The sequence below is a fragment of the Hippocampus guttulatus genome, chromosome 1 (assembly GCF_054856545.1).
Source record: "Hippocampus guttulatus isolate MCC_2025c chromosome 1, RoL_Hgut_1.0, whole genome shotgun sequence".
Lineage (NCBI taxonomy): Eukaryota > Metazoa > Chordata > Actinopteri > Syngnathiformes > Syngnathidae > Hippocampus > Hippocampus guttulatus.
The window spans coordinates 13,414,503-13,439,635 of record NC_141261.1 but is presented as its reverse complement, the minus strand read 5'-3'; the positions used below and the strand labels follow the sequence as shown (position 1 = coordinate 13,439,635).

General features: G+C 43.9%; 1 protein-coding gene across 2 annotated transcripts in view; it reads right to left on the bottom strand.

The window, feature by feature from the left end:
• Positions 1 to 25,133, bottom strand: part of pudp (pseudouridine 5'-phosphatase) — a 43,863-nt gene that overhangs the window by 10,357 nt on the left and 8,373 nt on the right. The window lies entirely within an intron of this gene.

Below are 25,133 nucleotides of genomic sequence, written 5' to 3'. Positions count from 1 at the left end.
AAAAACAAACAAGCACACCAACTAAGCACAGCACTGGCCCTGGCGCCGAACAAGCACCAATTTTGTTTTGGTGGAAAAGGGGGTATTTGGGGCAGGCTATCTCCTGAAGCCTGTTCGATGCTGTTTGATGTTAGCAGTCTTTTACGATGAGGGAAATGGCCAAATCATCAACTAACTGAATATTCACACTGCGTTAGAAGATACATCAAATCTTGGGTGTTGATGGAGTTGATTTCACGCTCACCTGCTGGGACCTAAATGTTGCCATCGTGATATTTAGGTTAAGTGGAAAGAGAAGAAATAAAAGGATAAATACACATGTGTGCTCCTTATTTGCGGCTGGAGAAAAGGGGCAATTTGGGCGAGCCAATGCACCAAAAATAATTTCATGTAAATCATCTTATTAATGCAAATTCACATTGGAAAGCTAGCATTCTTTGGGTCCCCTAGAAATGTTCCGACTTCATTTCTCCTCCATCTCCTTTGTATTTGGCGCTGGTGATAGTGGATTAGGATTTAGGAGGATTTAGGATTGGATGTGGTTTTATTCCCGTCATTTCATGGTGTCCTCTGGTTGGTTCACTCTCAGCCATTGTCGGATCATCAACACGTGTGTCCATTTCTGACACTGCTTGATATGTGTTCGTTTACGGTCGCGCGACAGACATCTGTGAGGTACACGACCACTGGGTTTTGTCGCTACGATGCCAGATTTATTCAAGGAATGTGTACTTTTAGTACGAGACGGCCAATAACGCCTTCTAGAACAGGTTTACATTACGCCCTACCCGGGACGGTTAGCAAATCGTTGAGATAGAACCATTTCATAAGCGACCACTGGATCTTATCTAAACAAGGATTATTATTCATATTAATAATATTATTATTGTTGCAGCTCCTAAAAAAGGAGAGCTGTGGGGTGTTTTTTTTTTAAACATGCACTTTATTAATGCTTTTAACAGTCTCAACAAAACCTGGCGCATCTCTCTCGACTATGCGCCAGCTCTTCCGTTCGGCTCGCGAGGCGTTCAAAGACCGCCTCCGAAAAAAAAGGAAATTAACGATTACCTCAAAGACACTAAGAAAAGCGAACATAATGCACCAAAACAGAAAATCAAGCGATGAAATCACAAAATTAATTATATGGCGGGGAGGGGGGGTTGTGAACACACAACAAAGGAATAAATAACAAACAATTCTGAGACAGTCCAGTCTCCTCCACTATTATTCACTTGGATTCAATGATAACATGACAGATGGAGCCAATAGAAGCATACAGTATGCTTTCAACTCAGTGGGCACAGGATCACGCTCCTGAATAAGAGGCGAGCTTGAGTGAGGATGGCGGAAAAATTAATATGGCTGCCGAAGCCCTCACTCAGGTCCACTCACAGTGACCTCGAAGCGACACACCCCAAATCTTCTTCAAAAGTGATGCAAAGATATAATTCAGGGCATGGCCTCAGTTATTTTGCTTGCTGTAGGTGGAGCCAGGTGTCACCATATTTTTGCCCACCGAGCATGTAATTGCACACCACTGATCAAGCCAACAGCATGACCTTTCCAGTGCCATATTTGAAACAAAAACACATTGTCCTTCACTTCAGAGATACCAAAAGAACTATTACAAATTCATTTGCACTACGGTAGCACCATATCATTGGTAGATACCTCAAATTTAGGAAGAAGAAGCGTAAGGTTGTCCGTTTTTGATCATGTCTTTCATGTGGTCATGTCTAGCAATTGTTGGTTCCTTGCTAATAGAATGATGAATTTCTTCCAGTATAAAAAAAAAACAATCTTATATTTTCTTATATTTTGACATCATTGTCAAAAATGTTAAATGGTTTTCATGTAAAATAATCTTTATTGTTGCTTAATTTAGATTTTTTTCTGTTTTATTTTTTATTTTTCATATTTGTTGCAAGATTGGGTCTTAAGTCTCTAAAAATTCTAACAGAAAGAAAAATTAAATAAAACTATCATATAATTAGCTTCTTTTTATCATCATAATAGCATCACTTTGTCATTTGAGTTTGTCGTTTTTCACGTAAAATTTGGACTTCATTTTTGGAAAAAAAATCCTTTGAATATCGCAACTTTATCAACACTGCCTTTGCCTTGCGTTTGAGAAATATGTGGGCCTCCCTGCATTTTAATGTTGGTCATTATCACGGTACATGGAGAGCCAATTATTTTTTGGGATGGTACTTGGTTTCAAAAGGTTGAGAACCACGGGGATAACGTGTACTTACTACACATTCGAACCGATTTAGAAAATAGGAAATTGACTAAATGGGGCACGTTATAAGTGGATAAGGGAATAATTCCGAACACAGCCAGTCTTCCGATCAGGAGTGTCACCAAAGTGAGCAATTTTCTCAGTTGGGGAGAGCTCGCTCAAGATGATCCGGTGTGTGTCACGACATTGTGTAGAATGTGGATATACTTTCCAAGTAGCAGTAATACCTGTTCCGTCCTTTGTTGTTGTTTGTTTGTTTGTTTGTTTGTTTTTACAAGCAGCTCATTGGGAACGGCTCGGGAACCCCCGGGAAGAGCTAGAGGAAGTGGCTGGGGAGAGGGAAATCTGGGCTTCCCTGCTAAAACTGCTGCCCCGGCGACCTGACCCCAGATAAGCGGGAAAAGATGGATGGATGGATGGATAGAGCTCATTGGGCAAGCAGGGCAATGGCAAAAAAAAAAAGACCAACATCAGCAGCATCAGTTATTTGGGGTTGAAAACAAATGTGGGTATGGAGTTTGTTGCCTGACACGGGGTGGCAGCGGGGGTGAGGGGGGGCAATATAGTAAGCCTCATCGGAGTAATGCTAAAACAAAGAAACAAAACCAGATAGACATTCGAATATATAGTATACAGTACCAGGAAACCACATGACTGAGCTCTGATGCCAATAGCGAAAATCCACAACTGACACCCAATCACAAATGTTGTAATTGCTAGCTTATAAATGCTACTAGGCCACAGCAACCCCCCCCCCCCCCCCCCACCCCCTTAGACATGATTGTGGTTTGACTAAATGAATCTGCTCCCCTTGGTTCAACATAGTCATTTGGGACCGCGATGCCAGTGCGACATTTCTATAAGATAAGATAAGATATCATTTATTTGTCCCACAATGGGGAAATTTCAAGGTCAAGGTCATCTTGATTGTCAAATATGCTTTATGTCTGACATGCAGCATAGATGAAATTTCTTCCTCTGAATCCTCCTCAGTGCAAACATGCAAACGTGCATTAAACACAAAGCTAAGACAAGATAGCAGCTAATGTAATGTAATGTGAACAGTATAAACAGTATAGACGATATAAACAATACAAACAACATAAACAATGGCACTTGTGGCTATTGTGGGTAAAGTGAGGTAGTGCATTGTGCAATACGCAGATGTCGGATGATGAGGGGAGGGTCATAGTCTGTGACAGTTTACAGTCTACAGCAGCAAAATTGGGGGGTAGAAAGAAGAAAAAGTGTTTGCATTCACAAAAATAAATGTTTCAAGTTTCAATGTACACAGTTCAATTAAGTGCAATATAAATATAGATATAGATATGGTGGCTGTGCTATTTACAATTACAAAAATATATTACACATAGCTTTGGCCTGAATACAAATCACGGCTTTCAAATTAAAAATAAATCAATAAATAAATAGATGAAAAGCTCAAGCAGAGATTCCCTTTACTGTAATCTATAAACCACAGAAATGAGATATGGGTCCCCATTTCTTGTCACTTGCGAATGAGATTGCTGCTGTTGATTTTAGCGGTTGTATTGAGAATTGCTAATGGCAAGGGTTGATGAGTGGTCACTTCGAAACCGGAGCAGAGGATTGTGAACTCACAGCACTTAATATTTCAAGAAAGAGAGTTCCCACAAATTGCCGACACTTGCCATCCTATTCCCGAACAATCAGATTTATTTCATTTCAACAGGTTCAGGAGAGCATAAAAAGCCACATCTGTCGAGGCTCACAGCAGACCATCCGTTCCATTCAGCTGCCCGGCGCTTCCCATGTGAGTGACATGCAGCAGCATGGCCCAATTCTCCTCACCAAGAGACCATTTATGGGCATTGTGAATGGGAGAGGACATGCATAAAACAAGGCTGCACTCCTGGGATTAGTGTGTGGACTGGAAGCAAACGGAATTCACTGACACAGAAAGCCTCTTATGAAACCAGGGAGGGCAAGGGGAGAGGAGGCTGGCCACAAGGACTATGACGCATACTACAGTTGAGTGACATGGTGAAATGTAAAAGAGGTAAAGGAGGTAAGGGAGCTTTTTTCTATTTCGAGCGGTCCCTTTGAGATACGAGTGTCATTTTTGTTCCGTGACCACGCTTGTAACACAAAACCAATTGGAATTAGCGAAGCAGTGTCACAAAATAAATGTCTTCTTTCTTCTTACGAACGTCTCTTCATATGAAATTTTCAAGTTATGAAACGTCTCAACAGAAAAATATTGTCTCTTGTTACAAAAGAAATTTCAAGATACGAAAGGTAAAAATACAATATGGCCCGCTACTCGCAGCTCTGAGGTTCCTGAACGCAACATCCTTATAGCTGCTCTGCCATTGGCTATTACCGAGCATCATCCTGGCATACCATTGGCTGAGAGGGACTACTAGCGGACGTTTCTTTGTATGTAGATAGATGATCTGTGTCTTTGCAGCGTCCTCGTCATTCGCCCCTCGGGCCACGAGGCGTTCTGATCGTTTGACGTAAATGTGAATCACCCAGAAAAAGTGTTCACCAGTTGAGCAATTGCTCACTATGCTGTTCGCCTTGGACATTTTCAAAAGATTGTTAAAAGCAAACGTCCTTGGATCTGTTCTTGACAAAACGCCAGGCAAAAACCACTTCTGAGAGAGAGCAAGGACTAGAAAGGCCAAAAACAATGAGGGTGCAGTTCAAAATTACATGGCCATCATTTTTATTCTTTACTCTATTCATTGTTTTTTACATTATGCACAACGCTAATTTATTGTACAATGATCTAATTGTAACATGCATTTGTTACATATGTTGATGCATTTTTATGCTTTGGGAAACATTTATGTCACAATTTTGGTGGGGCTTGGAACGAATTAGGGCATTTACATGGAAAACGCATCTCTACTGATCACATTTTCGAGTTCAGAAAATTTATTTCGTAAGTAGAGGTACTACTGTACACTAAAACCTTTGCGATGCCGTTTCTTGAATTGTGCTACGATAGGCCTTGAGTGTCTTAGCCAAATGCCGTTTTAATGAACCTTTTTCACAGCACTCATTTTGACAGAGTATAACAGTAAATAAGAGGAAAAGACAAAGCTTTGACATGAATGTTGGACTGTATCCCAGATGATTTAGCTCGAGTAGCAGGATTCTGGACCCAACTGATCGCTAGTCAATCACAGGCCTGACACACCCGAGACAGAAATCATTCCGATTCAGATTCACACCTCTGAATTACTGAGAGCAACGTAGTGATGCGTGACACTAATGAGACGATACCACGATGCACTTGACTTAAATAAAGAGGGGTTGTATAGACTAGTCAATTTGTTGACCTTACTCAGCCCCGATGATTCGGCGCATAACGTCAACTAGTCGCTAATGACGCGCTCTTAGCTTGAGGAGGCAGAGCCACTTGCTGAAGCAGTCAAATTGCGCTGAGTGAAATGAGTCACCTTAATGAATGTAATCGTCTTCGACAGGGTGTGCACAGAAGTCAGTACAGTATACATATCTTTTTTTTTTTCCGATTTCACTTTAGGTATCATTCGGGCAGACGTGAGGTCATCAGCATTTGACAATTTAGGCTTTGCGGTTCTTATAAGCTCCCCTTTCCCATGATGCTCCAAATGCCTCGGCCACATGATATTAGTAGCATTGTAATATTTTTTTTTTAAACACTCCTTAACTCATTCAGTACCAGCCAATTCTGTACCAAGTCTGAAAAGACGTTTAAAAACGTCTTTGGGAGTGAATGAGTTAAAGTGGAACAACATACGCTCTCCACGGCAAGTATCTAAAAACAGGATCTGTTTTGACAAAGCACGCCTTGGAAGGCCTACCACTTGTGATGAACACTGAATTCTTAGAACAGGCATTAGCACAACGCTAGGCAAAGTCTATCTCGAGGAACTCGGCATCAACAAAAGTTCAACTCAGTGGATGATTCAGAGAGCGATAAAGCGTTATTCGTGCTGACATCAAGTTGTTCGAAGGCTTAAAGTGGAAGATTACGATGCTCCAAATGCCTTCTTCGCAGATTCTCGCCTTAAAGGGTGACACAGACAGAGAGCTGTCCTTCAAGGCTGACTGTTAAAGCTCATCGTATATTCCACCTGTCGCTCTGCTCTGCCAAAATGTTTCTGTATGTTCATCGGGGTGTGCTGGTGCCGGGTTGCAAAGTGCTGCCACCTCCAACTGCTCCTCCCTGATTAGTGACCCTCATCCCCAAAGTGACCCACCAATCGGTCCTCAGGAAGACGGCCAGATGGATGATAGGATCCCGGGAATCTGCTGCACTCTTGCCTTCCGCACTGGCTGGCTGTTATTCAACATGAGCAGTCAGTCTGTTAGCCCGACCGATGTACCCAGTCAGTACAAAAACAGTACTGAAGTCAGTGAAATATTGAAAAAAAGAAGCAAAAAAAGGCTTTATGGTCACCCATCACTTATCTGATCGTTGGATATCCTGACATTTTTTTTGCACAAGCACATTGGAGCCATTTGGGCTTCAGATGAAAAGCATAAGTCATGTCAAAAAGAAATATATATAAATATATATATATATATATATATATATATATATATATATATATCCATCCATTTTCCGAACCGCTTGATCCTCACTAGGGTCGCGGGGGGTGCTGGAGCCTATCCCAGCCGTCTCCGGGCAGTAGGCGGGGGACACCCTGAATCAGTTGCCAGCCAATCGCAGGGCACACAGAGACAAACAACCATCCACGCCCACACTCACACCTAGGGACAATTTAGAGCATCCAATTAGCCTGCCATGCATGTTTTTGGAATGTGGGAGGAAACCGGAGCACCCGGAGAAAACCCACGCAGGCCCGGGGAGAACATGCAAACTCCACACAGGGAGGCCGGAGCTGGAATCGAACCCGGTACCTCTGCACTGTGAAGCCGACGTGCTAACCACTGGACTACCGGGCCGCTATATATATAAATATACTGTGTGTGTGTATATATATATATATATATATATATATATATATATATGAGAGAGAGAGAGAGAGACAGACAGACAGAGAGAGAGAGCGAGAGAGAGAGAGATAGATACACACACACATATATCCATCCATCCATTTTCCGAACCGCTTGATCCTCACTAGGGTCGCGGGGGGTGCTGGAGCCTATCCCAGCCGTCTTCGGGCAGTAGGCGGGGACACCCTGAATCAGATGCCAGCCAATCGCAGGGCACACAGAGACGAACAACCATTCACGCCCACACTCACACCTAGGGACAATTTAGAGCGTCCAATCAGCCTGCCATGCATGTTTTTGGAATGTGGGAGGAAACCGGAGCACCCGGAGAAAACCCACGCAGGCCCGGGGAGAACATGCAAACTCCACACAGGGAGGCCGGAGCTGGAATTGAACCCGGTACCTCTGCACTGTGAAGCCGACGTGCTAACCACTGGACTACCGAGCCGCCACACACATATATATATATACACACAATGCTGGCGGCCCGGTGGGTCAGTGGTTAGCGCATCGACCTCACAGTGCGGAGTGAGCTTGAGGAGGAGGAAGTTCAACTCCAGCTCCGGCCTCCCGATATGGAGTTTGCATTTTCTGCCCGGGCCTGCGTGGGTTTTCTCCGGATACTCCGGTTTCCTTCCACATTCCAAAACCATGCATGGCATGCTGATTGAACACTCTAAATAGTGCATGAGCGCGGCTGGTTGTTCGCCTCTGTATGCCCTGCGATTGGCAACCGGTTCAGGGTGTCCCCCGCCTAGTGCCCAAAGCAGTCTGGGATAGGCTCCAGCAACCCCCGCGACACTGAGGAGAAGCGGATCGGAAAATAGAGTCATGGATGGATATATCATGCCGGTGACAAAGGCTATCGGCCTGCCTTGTGGCTCGACAGTATATATAACGTTAGTTGTCATTAGCCACCCAAGGAATTACGGGCCTCGTCCACTGGTTATTGGATCCACTGGACACTTTCTTGGAATGGCGAGATGAGTTTGGGGCCGCGATCAATACACCCATCACTTGCTATCCATCGCAATATCTCCTCTGCTTCATCATTTACTTCAACGCGGGGGTCCACATCTTAGCCAGGGGATGTCAATTTATCCAAATCAGCCGAGAAAAGTCGGCTTTGCCTTTCTAAAAGTTTGATCCAGCATTTGAAAACCGTATTCTATGTATTACATATTAAAAATAGAGTGGGAACGAGCTGTGTCATAATGCCGAGGCAGCATCGCAACACCGTCCTCATATAGCCTAAGATAAAAGAGAGTCTATCATAATTTGTCTTGAACAAGCACGTTAGGTGTCAGGATATGAGAACATTATAACCGAGGCACACGAAGCAAGGGCCGATAAGCAATCCAAAGTAGATGTTGAGGTAAAGTCATAAAAGCACAGCACACCACACAGCACCTCAAGCTTAAATGGAAACATTTTATTACGTTGTATCATCCAGTCCAATGAGGAGATTTACTGCGGGGTGATAAATCGAGTCGCCGAGAAATAAGTATGTGGACAACGCTAAGCAAAAACACCTATTTAGATTCATGGACGACTTCACGGCATCGTCCTTTGCATTGCACGGATGAAGAAGAGTTCCATAAAAAAAGATATTTCGTCTTTTCGAATACATAGATATCATACCACTGCCGTTCTAGAAGGAGAGATATTACTGATGGAGGGTATTACTGGGGGATTGGTTGAGGTAGCCAATGCTAGCTTCACGTAGGTACGATTCATTCTGGAGAGGGGTCTGAAAAGTTGCGTCATTCATTTTCCATTTGCCGATTATGCCAACAAAGAACAATCTTGATCAAGTAAACTTCATTTCAACAACCAGATTTATCTCACAAAATTATGAAAAGGCCTTCGTTACAACAAACCGCGGGAAGCTAATTGCCGCTGCGACCTTGCTTACGAACATGCACAGCGCGGGATTCCTGTCCTTGCTAGGCAATGCTACTGATCGACTCGTACATTGTTGTACGACATGCTCTGAAAACATGCCTGGTAAACGGAAGCAAATCTTGCTGTCTGTGAAGGCTGAAATGATCTCTCTCACTTTCGAAAGGGATGAAGCACAGCCGAGACGACGTAAATTGACGACAGTTGGCTTCGTCTGCGGCGCTGGCGGTTGCCTCTGGCGGGTAAAATTTGCTGGCTGAATGTTTTCAGAGACAAAGTGGGAATGCTTTTGTTTGTTTCATGTCTTATCAAATCATTCTTTTCTTCTTATTCACATATTTGTAATTGACATATTGACACTATATTACACGTTCATGATTTTACAGCTATAAATGTTCATACTGTGTTTGACGTCATAGTTGCCGGCCATTTTATAACTACCGTTATAAGCGACAGATTCTTTATCATCCCTCGAGGTACATTGTAATGAGGTTCGACTGTCGTACACGCATTTGCGTGTCGCCCCAGTCCAACTGCTTTAGATTGTGGAAAAATGCAGTATGTTTTCTTGAATGTACAAAGCCATGACATCATTCCATGCTTTGTGATGAGATTCAAGCATTTTATTTTTTTAGGGCAAATCTACCTGACCCACTTTCACAAGAAGCGGGCCATGTGTCTGAATGCACATTTTGTCAGTTGAACGAGTCCCGACAGCTTTGGCATGAGTTCATTTTTGCCGTCTTGTTAACTTTTTACTGGAACTGATCAATGAGTAAATTACTGATGACAACACTTGAGTGATCTCATCAATATAATGCCACAGGACTAAACTGACATCAGAAGTCATGCTGGATTCTTTTTCACTTTAGAGTGACGTGAATTATGCCGGGCCTGGCCAACCAGGAGATTTCCGAACGTTATTTGTCTTAATCGCCAAAGACAGAAGTACTCATCAACTTTGATAAATGATATAAGGTTGTCCTGAATGTGGCCTTACTCAGAAATGTTCCTTTCTAGTGACGCCAGTCACCGTAGTGTTTTTCGAGAGTTATGTTGCGTCACTCTGAAGATTTGCATGTCTCCGTGGTAACCACAGCTCGCCGTACTTACTCAACCCTCCCGCATACTTCCAGACCGACTGCAAGATGAGAACCGAAGTACTGACAAATGCTGTGAAGATGAAAACTATTATTTTATGATACTGTCCAGCAAATGAAAATGGCCTCAAGTGTAAGCGTGCAAGAGCTGATGAATTATTTTCTGGAAAACTTTAAACCAACCGACTCCACATGTGATGTGAGTGAGTCTGCTGCTCTTGAAATTTAAATCGAGTTAATGGCCTTGTTTGGCTGATCTGTCATTTAAGACAGAAGAGCAGGAGGCTAAATCGGGAGGCATTCCAATCAGCCTCAGGCAGACGTCATCATTCTGGACTTTGCTGGGATACATCTGAGATAAGACAAACGGTGGCCAAGGGTAATTGCAGAGGCATTAGTCAACGTCACGAAAACAAGCTGAAGGCGGCCAGGTGCTATGCTACATCGCTAAAATGCCAGAGAAAGAAAGAAATTGTGACTACAGTCAAACTCCTCGACAACGAAATCATGTTTGCAGCAAGAAATGTTTCACAACAGGGGACTTTTCACTAAAGCAAATTTGATCTCAGATGTAAACACACACACACACTCATATGTGTACTCTTTATTTTTATTTCAATAGTGCATAAGAATGAGCATATACTTTTTTGACACTTTATATAGCCATCGTAGGAAGAAATAAAAGGGGAACAAATTGCAACATTTACGATCAGCATTCACTTTCACTTACATCAATTTCTTGCATAATCTCTTTTACTTTGCTTCCTCCATCTTTCATTGTTATTACTTTTATCCTGTCTTCAAGCATTCAAGTTTTTCTTTTCTGCACTCCTTGTTCTGCAAAGGTCAGTTTTTGTTGCCACAAATACTTCCTGTACTACTGCGCATGTGTAAGCCACTGTGGTGTTTGCTGTTGCCGTTTCCGAGCTAAGAAGTAGGAGTCCCTATAGGCTGAGGTCGGATTAGACTTTTGCGGAAGGCTTGTTTTCGTTGTAGTGAATCTCGTTGCGAGGCAAGGGCAGAGAAAAAGATTTCGTATTACGCAACAAGGGGATTTTTCGTTGTAGGGGGAGCAGAAAAGTAGGAATGGTTTTAATGCATGATGATTTTTTTCACACTAGGGGGTCTTTTCGCCCATGTTGGTTTCGTCGTAGAGGAGTTTCGCTGTAGTGGTTATTGTATCGCAGCATGTTAACTTTCAGTCGTTCCAACACAAAACCGAGTCGACTCTGAACAAAGCGGCGGAGGAGGAGCTCTCTCCTTGTCTTTGGAAAAGGAACAACCTCTGATGCCATTTCATCCTCGAAAACACACGGTGGAAGATCCTTTTCATGACACCTCTATTTCTGCTCTACTTCTTCACCGCATTCACTTCCATCTACATAATTTTCCCCTCGATAAAGTTGATGTTTAATTCATCGTTGTGTGCCGCTAATACTGCATACGCTGGTGAGGGTTTTTAGATTTTGAATGTTCTGCCGGCGCTTAAACTGGTAAATCAGAGTCAAACAACATACACCATGAATGGGTTAAAAAAAAAAAAACCAAACAAATATTTGGCCAAGAAACGTTACTGGATGTTTTCAGTGGCGTGATGAAGCAGAGGTCGCACGGCACATTTGCGAGCACCCCCCCCCTCCCCCTCCCCGATTAGCAACATGACTGGAGTTAAAATGAATAATCCCAAGTGAGACAGGAAGTCAAAACAATTCCAGCGAAATCCAAATGAACACAAAGTGAATGATGATGTAAGCTTTTGCTGCCAATGAACAGATGCAGCTTGACAGCGCAGAATTGCATCAGAATCATAATTAGAACGCGTTTGGCCTCATTCATGTATTGGAATAAAAAAGATGTTTGGTTGTTTTTGTTCAAAGAACTGCTTTCGCTGCTTCCGAATCAATGTTGATTTTGGAATTATGTCCTCGGTGTGTGTATTACTTTATGTGCTTGTCGGCTCTCTGTGGAGGGGTGGGGGGGGGGGGGGGGTGAAAAATGGAAATGCTTTTTCTTGTAGTGGAAGAAAAGTAATCCGATTTTTTTTTTTAATGAATCATAATTACAATGCTGTAATTGGCACCTTGACAACGTCCACTGCCTCGTTCACACAACCCTTTGCTTTGAAGTGTCTTTGTCCGTCCTTAAAGGCCGTGGTATTTATCTTTACAAACAGGTGTGAGCCCAAAGATTTGATGTATCGCATCAGTCCACTGAACCAGAATTATTTCATCGTACACCACCGCTTTATCTTCACAAGGTTCACGCGGGGGGTTGCCGGAGCCGATCCCAGCCGTCCTCGGGCAGTCGGCAGGGGACACCCTGAACCGGTTGTCAGCCACTCGCAGGGCACACAGAGACGAACAATCATCCGCGCTCACAATCACACCGCGGGACAATTTAGAGTGTTCAATCAGCCTGCCATGCATGTTTTTGGAATGTGGGAGGAAACCAGAGTACCCGGAAAAAAACCCACGCAGGCCCAGGGAGAACATGCAAACTCCACACAGGGAGGCCGAAGCCGGAATCGAACCCTGCACCTCTGCACTGTGAGGTGGACATGCTAACCAGTCCTCCACCGGGCCGTGGGATTTATTATTTTATTTTTTTGTCTCGACAATTGATTCCACAAAAATGATTACAGCGTGGTCGCCCAGCTTGAAGCTACGTTAAAGTACAAGCTAGTACGTCCGGGCAAGTCAAGGTGAACATATTTGCGTGTCTCTGTGCGTCAGTCCTGCGATTGAAAGGTGTTGAGATGGGGAAAGGACAACAGGATTCAATTCATTATTTGACCAACATGTACAAAACAAAAAAATTATTCTTGCTGATGAAACACGATTTTAATGCGTGCTAAAAATGTCCGTACTTGTCATGGAAATCCAACCGACTCTACTCCTCTGTTGTGTGTGGAAATATTTGCGGTCATTCAGTGGCTAAAGTTAATTATTAATTTGTTGGCGTGTGGACAGGATCATCTGCAACACTGCCTCCTCGTTGTACTGCATAACGGTCTTGGATTTTTTTTTAAATAGATGCGGATGTAAGACAAAGCCTGACGTGCAATTGTGGCTATTTTCAAAGAGAATTTCATCCTTTCCTGAACTGTAAGACCAAAAAGGTACGCTGTAGTAGCGAATGTCTTTGTAGCCTGGTGTCATGCTGAGGTCTCCTAATTGGAAGCTAATGAATATTCTTTGTTGTTGTTTGAGAGTTAGGATAAGAAAGTACATCTGTTTCGCTCCCTGATATTGTATTATTACTTCACTGTGAGGGAAAGCAAGATATTGTATCTGGTTGGGAGGTCGCCAGCGTCATGAGGCGGATGATAAATGTCTGTTCTTGTAGGACCGGGCTTAAGAAGAAAAAGCCAGGTAATGCTCAGCAGCAGCCATCTTGAAATTGTGTCTACTAAAGTGTTCACATTTTTTTCTTCACATTCACGTTCACATTCTACCTAATGAATGAGATTGAGTTCCTGTAAATAAACTAAAGTTTACCTCTACGATGTACAAGACATACTTTTTGGAACATTTTGGAGGAACGGGTTCCTTATTATTATCAATATGAATGGATTTATTTATCTGAATCTTTTTAAAGGAAAGCCATTTTATATTCTACACGGGTGGTGAGTGTCAAGAAAATTGGACCGGTAACCTTGGAGGAGGTTAAGACTTCCGGTGAATCTCGGTGGATGAAGTCCACCATTTCCAATTCCGCTGTCCTTTGGGGAGCTTCGATTCCAAATATCTGATCTTGCCATGTGAATTAACAATGACACGACTATTGATCTCGTGCCAGAAAAAGAAATTAATTTGGCGGCCACCCTGTGCTAGGTGCTAACTCATTTCAATTCAGATGTTTATCAGAAATACAACGCTTGTTTTTTTAATATCCATCCAGCCATTTTTTTGATCCGCTTATCCTCGGGAGGGTCGCGGGTGTGCTGGAGCCTATCCCAGCTGTCTTCGGGCAAGAGGCGGAGGGACCCCCTGAATTGGTTGCAGGGCATACAGAGACAAACAAACATTTGCGCTCCCAATCACACACAATCTGGAATCCGCAATTAACTTTTAAAGTTACAGGTTTTCAGGTGCAAATGGGGGAGCGGGTGACTGAAATTTGCTGTTATCACTCTCACACTCCCTCATACGAGTCACAAGAAATCAAAAACGGCACCGTGTGGCAAAAAGCTCTGTGTGGTTCTGTTGTTACTCAACATAAAGAGAGTCAGCTCAGCTGGTGAATGTTTGTTATTTCCTATAATATATATATATATATATATATTGTCTGTTTCCAACATCATGCCCCCACACATAATGCCTTTGAAACAGGTAATTCACTTTTTTATTATATTTTGCAATTTTACACTGTACAGGAAAGAGATCTAATGCAATATAGAGAAAGATACTTGACACTCAGCTGGAGCATGAGCACTTCTTTTCCGGCTTCCCAGCGGCCTAGTTTGGTCGCGGGTTGACTTCAACTGAAAATTGACCCAGTTAAAAAAGTGTGAAATATTCTGTTGCTTCCCATATGAGAAAATCCCTGAACCTTCGTTGCAATATGACCTAAAAAGCTTGCCGCCAACAACTTTAAAATGTCTATGAGATGCAAATGTCTCAAATAATTTGGGATATAGTTGGGTCATTTCCTGTCAATACAAATGTGTTTCGTTAGCTCTTTTCAAGGTTTGTCATTCCAATAAGCTCAGGCGGGGAAGGGGTGGGTGGGGTTGTATTTTGTGGGGGATCGGGGGGGGGGGGGGGGGGGGGGTTGCTCTGGGCCAGGGGACTGACGAAATTCCTAAAATGCAGGCAGATGTATGAAAGTGGGAATGCAACTCATTGACTTAATTTTCTCCTTGCAGCAATCAGCGGCTGTTTTCTGTGTGTCTGACAAGTGCGTGTTCCAAGTTAATGCCGAAACCGTGTCGGCTTAATTGATGCAGGGGGAGCATCTCACTCGGATGGTTCCATCGCGATGGGCAGAAATGTGCCTTCATGTATAAGTCAGGAAAGATCTTGAACAGCATCACGCATCGTTGGGGTTTAATTAGAGTGATTAGAACCTGCTTGAAAGAGTCTGATGATGGTGAGACTCAGGGGTCGTAGGAATGTAAGACCCCATTTCCAATGATCCTCCACTGCAGGGTCTACTTCCAAAATGAATGGAAAATGTAATTAATCTGTTCCCGCACCCCCCGCCCCAAAAAAAATTGTCACGTGTTTTTAGTAGAATAGCACTCTGTAATAGCATTCTGTAATGGTGTAAATAAAAATAAAACAAAAGAGTAATGAGATTTCGCCACATATTTGGGCAGTTTCAGTTCAATGGACATTGTGCTGCTCCTTCGCCATCTGAAGACCGCATAGTACAGACATATTGCACATGGAGATAGTTTCCAGCTCCTCGGTAAAAAGCATTCATATTCGTCAGTCTTTGCAGAGGATGAAGAATACAGATTTTGTTCCACTGCTTTTGGTCAAATAGCCATCCATCCATCCATCCACCATCCGAGCCGCTTATCCTCACGAGGGTTGCAGGTGTGCTGGAGCCTAACCCAGCTGTCTTCGGGCAATGGGGGGGGTACACCCTGAACAGGTTGCCAGCCAATCGCAGGGCACACATCATGCTCTCACACACATGCCTAGGGAAAATTTAATGTTCCATTAACCTGTCCTGCATGTTTTTGGAATGTGGGAGGAAACCGGAGTACCTGGAGAAACCCCACGCAGGCAGGGGGAGAACATGCCAAATTGCACAAGAAGGCCAGGGTCCGGAATCAAACCCTGCACCTCTGCACAGTGGGGAAGAGGTGCACTCTGCTCGAGTCCGCTGAGCTGCACATTGCAAAACAGAAATAGACTCGCTGGGGTCTGTGCATGATAATGGCAAGTAAACTGCAAGAGCTCCCCTTGCGGATGATGCAATTGCAACCCCGATCGCGCGTCCATCTCTGACATCCACCGCCCACAATAGTGATGGGGGTGCTATTAAAATATTTTTAAGATGACAGTGATTGTCATTCATTGAATGAATTGACTTCTACATTGATTCAGCTTGATTGTCATATTTATGAATGAAATCTGATTACATCCACACACGTCTGCAGTGTGCCAAAGTTTTCTGTCTGCATCTTAATTTAAATACATCAAAATCACGTTACACCATGTGTGCCAGCGTTTGACTTGCTTTTACGGAGTCTAAAATGTCATCTAACCAAATTTGCAGATGCACCGGGAGGCTCGCCAGGACCGCCCGGTGAGATGTAGCGCATCTACCAAGTTCACAAACACGCCGTTTTTACGCCGAGTGCACAGGCGCCAGTCTACCAGAACAGGGCAACTCGTGTCACTGTGCCAATGACAGAATTTGAAGCTTTTATTCTGAGGGCAGTTCTTTCCAAACCAATTAGCCTGGAGATGATTCCAAATTGACGAGGAAAAGATGGCATTTGGGCGAACGCAAGCATTCGATCTACTCAAGACAGACATCACCGGCGGAACATCCACAGCCGCATGCTACATTTCTTTGCCTGTGTCAAACGGGAGGAAATGTTTCATGGAAAGAGCCGAAGTCGCGACACTTTCTGACACACTGGGACACAAGAAGAAGAATCCCTCTGAAATTAGATGCGGTTTGTGTTTTTAAAAAATAACAACAGTCATCACTAAAGCAGAAATATACGGGAAGCATCAAACAGCGTGGAGATGCATTTTGCTTGGATTCAACCGATTCTAAGTCATTCCCTAATAGAAACTCTCTCCTCGGGTAGGCATTGCATTAATTCTTCCCGACAGAGGTGTCTTATCAAAATTCAGCAGGCCTACTCGGGTAAATAAAAGTCTGGCAGCGGGAAGGGTGGCGCGTGGGTGGAGGGCTGTTGGCTATACGTTTAGTTTAAAGTTACAAATCTCTCTCTAAAAACAAAAAAAAAATAGATTTGATTCAAATTCCGTCCGTGGGAACGTGGCATCACAAATTCCTGCTGTAAAGAAGTGAAGTCAGGGGGAAGTAAAGCGGTGATTATAGGATCAATAAGATTGCAAGTGAATCGTCAGGTTATTCGCCGAGGCCAGTTAGCTGGCTCAGCAAACACATGCCGCATTCCTCGGCAATCCTCAAAATGAACCGTTAGCTAGAATGGTAGAACAGAGTGCACCGCTAAAAAGCTGTAAGGAAAATGTGCGCTTGTACGTTCCAGTGCTCCCCTCCCAGAAGTCACATTCATTATACTTCATATATATGTGCAATGTCAATATAAGTGCAATATAAATATATATCTATATTTATATTTATAGGGATGATTGTAGTTATTGAAGTTAAAATTAATAAATAATGATGCAATTAAATGTATGGGTTAAGGAACAACGGTTGCTTAGCTTTTTTTTTTGATTTATTAGAAATGACAGTCGATAGCTCAATGAGTGTGTGCGCAAAGTGTGGCTAGCTAGCCAAAACATTACCCTACCATTACTTGTTTACTTCATTCGCTCCCTTGAAATAGTTCTGTAGAGAAGCTGAAACTTTTCCCCCTCGGACAACAACTTGCTGACCGAATTAATGGAGCAAATTGAAGACAAGAAAACAGACAAGAGCACGGTGAAAAAGAATGATAATGTTTGGCCGCAACTGCCCGACAGATCGACCAGAGTGAAAGAGAAGACTTTGCTCAATTAAAGCTCACTGGAAAAACTTAAAAACAAAAGCTGTGGTTGAAGTACTAGTAAGACAGCTGCATTTTTTGTCACTGCCATGTATGACAATTCAGGTCTGCTGAAGTCTCTTTCGCTACGTGACACAGATGGTTGAATTCTGTCTTACCACAAGTGACTTCATTTTTCCCCACGGGTTATATAGCAATGTTATTCATGGTGGATGTGTTTGCATTTAGTATTTTGGATTAAGTTTTGGTGTCTGGTGGCTTTTTGACTGTCCCACAGGGAAATATTCCATTCAAGTCAAACTCTTTTTTTCTGTGCTTTTGTTTCCACTAAAACTAGAATGATGGAAAGTGCTTCATAAAACAAAAGAAAAATAGGTCTTTGTGTATTTTCAATTTTCAAGCCATTTGGGAAGCTGACGGGAATGTAATATTTAGTCTTCCGACAATAATTCTGTTTTGCAACCAAAGGAAAGCAAAACATTTATCATTTAAAATGCCCTGCCATTGTGTAGAACTGCTGGCAATTTTTACTGAGTGTCCTTTGCGACAATACATCCTGTGGTGAATCAAATCTTTTCACCCATGGACACGCTGAGATACAAGAGGGCAAATTTAGGATGAGCATTATTACTACAGACTGCTATAGAACCAACCCTGACAAACATTTTAGAGTGAAAGTCTGGTTCTGGCTATGGTTTGATGACTATTGACATCTTGGCAGATTGACTTGAACGTAAACACTCCCATCAACCAGGACAGCCCTTCGAGCACAGATGTGCTGCTCAGCATGCGCTCAGGCTGATAAGAGAGCTCCATCGGGCCTTCCCCCCCGAGTGCTCAGCAAATAGCTGATAGGGCCAGTTAAAAGCAAGGATAAGTGACTCTTTGGGAGGTGGGAGTGTGTGTCCTGTCATTGCGTCAGGAAAGTTATCTCTTTGTCAAAGCGAGAGCCGTTTTCATTTTTGAATGATATCCGACAAGGATGGTCAGTACAGCAGAATTGCCACCATTTTCAGTTCTTAGATCCTTTACCACATTTGAACTGATTATTACCCCATTTGCAGTCCAAGATAGTTCTTCATTTTGTGTTGCTCATGAAAAAAAAAAGTCATAGTACAAAGCACAAAAACGCAGTTCTTCTCATTATGGCGGCGTCGGGCGGCACGGTGGTCGACTGGTTAGCGCGTCTGCCCCACGGTGCAGAGGTGCAGGGTTTGATCCTGGCTCTGGCCTTCCTGTGTGGAGTTTACGTGTTCTCGCCGTGCCTGCGTGGGTTTTCTCCGGGTACGCCGGTTTCCTCCCACAATCCAAAACCATGCATGGCAGGCCGATTGAACACTCTAAATTGTCCCGCGGTGTGATTGTGAGCGCGAACGGTTGTTCACGTCCTAGACGCATAATTTTCCCACCGGACGAACAGCTCCAAATAACGTTCATTTTTGGGACGCGAGGAAATTTCTCAGTCAAAACAAACAAACAAAAAAAAAACGACGGTACATCTTTTTTTCCAGCAACGCAGTGTCGCAGTTTGACAATCGCCGCCATTGTTGTTTTGATCTCGCGTTAAGTAATCTCGCGTGACGAGATTTCCGTTCTCGCGAGACGAGATTGGCGAGATCGGCCTTCAACCTCGCGGAAAGCAGACGATTGCCAAGTTGTGTAACGTTAAAACAAGTGTTGCGAACAAGTGTTGCGAAAGTTTATTGCGGAGATATGACAGAAGAAGCAGCTAAAGTTGGATAGCTTTTTACGATAATAAGTTGATTTTGAGAAAGCCTTGCATCATTGGAAGCAGAGTAAAGAGAGGAAAATTTATGAACTCAAAGACTGAACCACGGGATGAAATAAAAACTTATTTCTCAGCAAATCTTGTATGCCTGAATTATTTACATTTTTTGCAGCATTTGTTTATAAGAAAAAAAATCTATTATCAATATATAGTGTTGTTGTTTGTGTTATCATCATATGCAATTGAAGAAGTAGACCATTTCAGAGTTCGGAATTTGGGACTCTCTCAATGCATAATGGGACTCATACTTTTCTGATCAGCGAGTCCCTGGGACTCGCAGGGCTCAAACTGTCAAATTATCACCGTCTCTGTGTGCCCTACGATTGGCGGGTAACCCGTTCAGGGTGTGCCCCAAAGACAGCTGGCACAGGCTCCAGCACGCTCGCGACCCTCGTGAGGATAAAGCGGATTAGAAAATGGATGGCTGGATCGAGCACAGTCCAAAGTGAAGTATTGCAGAAACTTTCCTTCCCGTGTTCTCTCTCCCCTCCCACGCATCTTTACAATCACCCCGTGGTAATGAAATCAGTTGTAACGAATACAAAACCAATAGTGTCACGAGTGGAAGGTAGGATAAAAAATTACAAGGACATTAAAAATGAAGTTGGGAGTCAATTCAACAGACCTCTACAGGCTGAAATTCAAAATCACGCTGCATTATTCATGTTTGGTGGGGTAATTTTAGCACACAGAAGCTCGTTTCTTGAGCTCGAATGGATGCGTGTTCAAAACGCAATGTACGGAAATTGTGTCAGGAGTGTCAGGGGCGCTGTAGAAATGCCCTCGGGGTATCTGTTGTGCGCAGCACCCGAGCTCCTCACTCCGACATCGATGCACGGGATGTGAATCAAGCAGGTAAAGTGGCGCTTCGAGAGACATATCAGTGACCCAATTTAAGATTTTTTCGAGATAAGGAGCCGTCGTTCGGACGATTTTTCGTTTGACTTGTAAGCAGAGACTCGAGATACAAGCACTGTCGGGTCGCAGTGAAACTCGAAGCGTCTCACAACAAGCAGCAGTTTGGCTATTCTTCAAAAGAAAGGCTTTCGGCTGCCACTCCTGTTTAAGGCTTACTGACAGCAAATGAAACCTAAAACAAAAGAGATTTACAAGGCTATTTCAAAACAATGACTTTTTACCTTTAGGTCAGCTAGATCAATGCTTACACATATTTTAAAGGGGAAATACCAAAGAAGGGCGGCCCGGTAGTCGAGTGGTTAGCAAGTCGACCTCACAGTGCAGAGGTACCTGATTCAATTCCAGCTACAGCCCCCCTGCATGGAGTTTGTATGTTCTCCCCGGGCCTGTGTGGCTTTTCTCCAGGTACTCCGGTTTCCTCCCACATTCCAAAAACATTCATGGCAGGCTGATTGAACACTCCAAATTGTCCCAAGGTGTGAGCACCAATGGTTGTTTGTCTCTGTGTTCCCTGCGATTGGCTGGTAACCGGTTCCGGGTGTCCCCGCCTGCTGCCCGAAGACGGCTGAGATCGGCTTCAGCACACCCCCCCCCCCCCCCGAAGACGGCTGAGATCGGCTCCACCCCACCCCCGCGACCCTTGTGAGGATAAAGTGGTTTGGAAAATGGATGGATGGATGTTCAGAATAATTTGATTGCTCATTAGTCGGCTGGTTCCTCAGAATTTTACTCATCGCCCAATTTTGGTAAACAGCACTCTCTCATAAATGGAATCCAAACATGAGCTCAAGAGAATGTGTGCAGGATGCTCAAAAGGCACTGCGGCGTCTTATCTCAAAGTTGTGAAAATGTGGCGTGGACATCGTTATCTCCGGAAAATCCCTTCTTGGTTTAAGAACCTTATCCAGTATATAAAAAGCATCCGCGGCAACTTTTTACAGAAAGTTTGACAATTCCACAAAAGCCTGTTTGTTGATATGCAAAAAACTAGAGCTTTTACTTCTGGCGTTAAGAGTGATATCTGTGGGACTTTGCTCAAGTCACCGAAGAGAGAACTGAGAGGCAAAGCCAGTGATGTGACTTTCGTCACCAATTGCTTCAGAGGAGTTCCCGGCTGTAATAAAGATCGTGAATATTTAATCCCTCATTTGCGTCTGTAAGGTGATAACCTCCCTCCGAGTTTTCCCAGTCCCCACAGAAAGAAAAAAAAAAAAGAGAGACATCCCTTTCATAAAGAAACCATGTCTTCTGATGGGGGCACAAAAGACACCTTATGGGAATGTAAAGGAAGAGACCTGTCTATGTTATCTGATCTTATCTTGTCTAATTCATTTATAGGCAGGGAGACTAGTCTGGTAGACCCCTCCACCCCCCCCCCACCCCCTCCATCCTCAAATAAATAACTATTCCTATCTGAAAAAGAGGTCACGCACACAATGCCATGGGGTGACCGAGCTTTTTCCGACTTTGCCTGTAAGAAGAGTGTCTGAGTGCTGATAAAAAGCGGATATAAGAAAAAAAAAACTTGACGTTGAAGATGAATGCGTCCCCCAACCAATCCTGGCTATCAGTCCTACGCACACGCAAGGACAAGGGCCTGGGAAACATGTCAGGGTTGCTATCTCTGCCGCGCCATAACCCTCAGCTGCCCTTCTTGCAGTCAGGCAGAGTTAAGTTGGGGATAAAGGAGTCGATCGGTCGACCTCGGAATGCCAATTTTGTTTAGGGGGGAAAAAGGGAGAGGCGCTTTTAACATGTAGCCTCAAGACGAGGTGCTGCGGGGGCATGCACTTGTGGCCACTTTCAAAAGAGCTGACACAAAGAAAAGCTTGTGCCCTCAGCTGGAAACCATTACACCATATACCCAGGCAAGCATCGATAGTCATTAAAAACGGTCCTCCTCCGACTCACTGCCGTTAAACGGCCATTCGAGGTTGCGCTTTCATTTACGACAGAAATTTGTGTTTTGGTTTAGCGCTTACCATAAAGCTTTATTTGTTTTGCAGGGGACACACAAAATCCGATCATTCAAAAATCAAGCCAGACAGGAGGTTCAGCGCGGGAATCGAGATGAACTTCTGGTGTTCTCTTTGCATGTTCTTTGGATTTTTTGTTTTGTTTTTGGATGCAATCTTTGGACAAATGAACAAATTGTCAATAGGTCCATCTATTAATCGTCTTCTGCTTATTTGAGGTCAGGTGGTGTGGGCAGCAACCTAAGCAAGGGAAGCCCAGACTTCCCTCTCCCCAAATACTTCATTCGGCTCTTCCAGGAGGATCCTGATGTGTTCCTAAGCCAGCCGGGAGTCGCGTGTCTGCAACACCTCACCCGAGAGTTGCCCACCAACAGATGCCCGCGCCACCTCATCTGGCTCCTGTCAAAGTGGAGGAGCAGTGACTACTCAGACCTCCTCCCGGATGAACGCGTTTCTTCCCCTATCTCTGAGGGAGAGTCCGGACCCCCTGCAGGGGAAACTCATTTCAGCCGCTGGGATTGGCGGCCCTGTTGTTTTCGGTCACGACTCACAGCCGGTGACCATAAGTGAGGGGAGGAACACAGATCAAGAGGTAAATCAAAAGCTTTGCCTTTTAGGCCAGTTTCTTCTCTGGCCACAACGGATTGATACAAATTCGACATCACCGGAGACCAGATGCTGCCCTAAGCGAAGGAGATAAAGTTGTTTAAAAAATATATGTATATACCTGTATATACAGTATATATATATATATATATATATATATATATATACAGTATACATTATATATATATATATATATATATATGTGCTTGGTTGAAGAACAATTTCAGTCCATAACTGTTTGGGTCTGTTGTCCATCGACAACAGAAAATGTTGGGTTACCTCCATGGAGATCTCCACAAGAGAAATCGAAATGCCGACTCTTCAGGAAAGGATTTGAATGACTGGGAAGCGGTTCTCATAAACAACTGATTTTCAATTCCAATATCGAACAACCACGAACGGCGTTCACAAACTACACATCGCTTTTGTGTTTCACGATGTGGTCGCGCTGTCAGACATATCGTTCTGCGTCTTGAACCGGGCGAGACGTCGCACTACAAGTCGGTCACCAACCACATCCTCCCCAATGGAGGCACGATGTGCATGTGTGTTGTTTCTATGTTCACAAAAGGCAAAAAAAAAAAAGAAAAAGGACCATTCCTGGATAGTAGGGAGAGGGCGAAATGGACTGTCAACTCAATAAGAACTTGAGGTGACAAATTTGTATAATGACATCCATCCATCCATGGATTCCCTGAACCGCTTTTCCTCAGGAGGGTCGCGGGCGTGCCCGAACCTATGCCAGCTGTCTTCGGGCATCTGGAGTATACCCTGAATTGGTGACCAGCCATATTCAAAAGCTACGTCAGGGCCTCGTCCTCATCCACATAACCACACTATCATGGATTTTTACATTAGAAGATCAAAAGCCATATCCTGGAGATAAATACAATGAAGATGCAATGAGGCCACGTCTTGACTAAAAGCTTCCAAAATTAGACCCCTTTAAAGTCTGAAATTACTCCCACATACTCTGGCCAAGATGTGTGATGCTGGCAGGAAAAGATAAAACACCAATATAACAGTCCAAAAAAAAAAAAAAAGACAGATATGTGCGATGTCTTGGTATGTGGTTTTGTGAGCAGCGAATGAGGCGGAAAAAGCAGCCGAGACGATGAGCGGCTCCTCGGGGATTAAAGGTTGAAAAGAGGGATGGAAGTGCAGCGAAACTCTATTTCAGCAGCCTGAAGGGCACCGCGGTCCCTGGAAGCTCCTGGAGCGGGCCGAGCTGTAAAAGCCCGCTTGGCGCGCGGGGCTGGCCGGACAAGCAGAGATGAAAGGCTGAGGACAAATTGGAGTCTCTTTACTGGATTACACCGAAGACGGGAGTTGTGTTTTGGGCATTTCAATAAGGCCATTTCAAGTCGGTGTCGAAGAGTCAGGCAGACTGCATTACAGCCTGAGGTGGAACTGCAGACTTCTGCCAAGGTCAAAAGCTGTCATGCAAATAAGTTGGAAATTTTTACGGCAGAATGAAAGGAGGAATCGCACTTGTCTTCGATATTGCGAAAGAATGCTCAGTAAATGCTGTCACCGAGCCAAAACGCTTCAGAAATGAGGAAGCGCAAAATTGATGGAGACATAACGGTACAATCGATTTCACAGCAACCCCACATGCAAGGCAATGTCCCCATTTATGGCTGTGAGCACTACAGAGACGACATCCAAGTATTCGGAACGGACATTTATAACACCGCAGTTCCGTTTTGACGCCACTAACATACATTGGACGCCACCAAAATAGCCCGTCCCCCTTTGCCCTTGGCGTTGACAACTTAATTGCGCAACTAAGTAAGATGCCGCTTCTCAAAAGCTAACTTAGAAGCTCTCAGCTAAGGTGTGCATCCAACAAAATTCAGTGCAGCTCCGCTAAACTTTGGGCTGTGGCATTGTAGTCCAGTGGCTGAACTGTGAATGAATGCTTGTAAGCCCGGCAGAG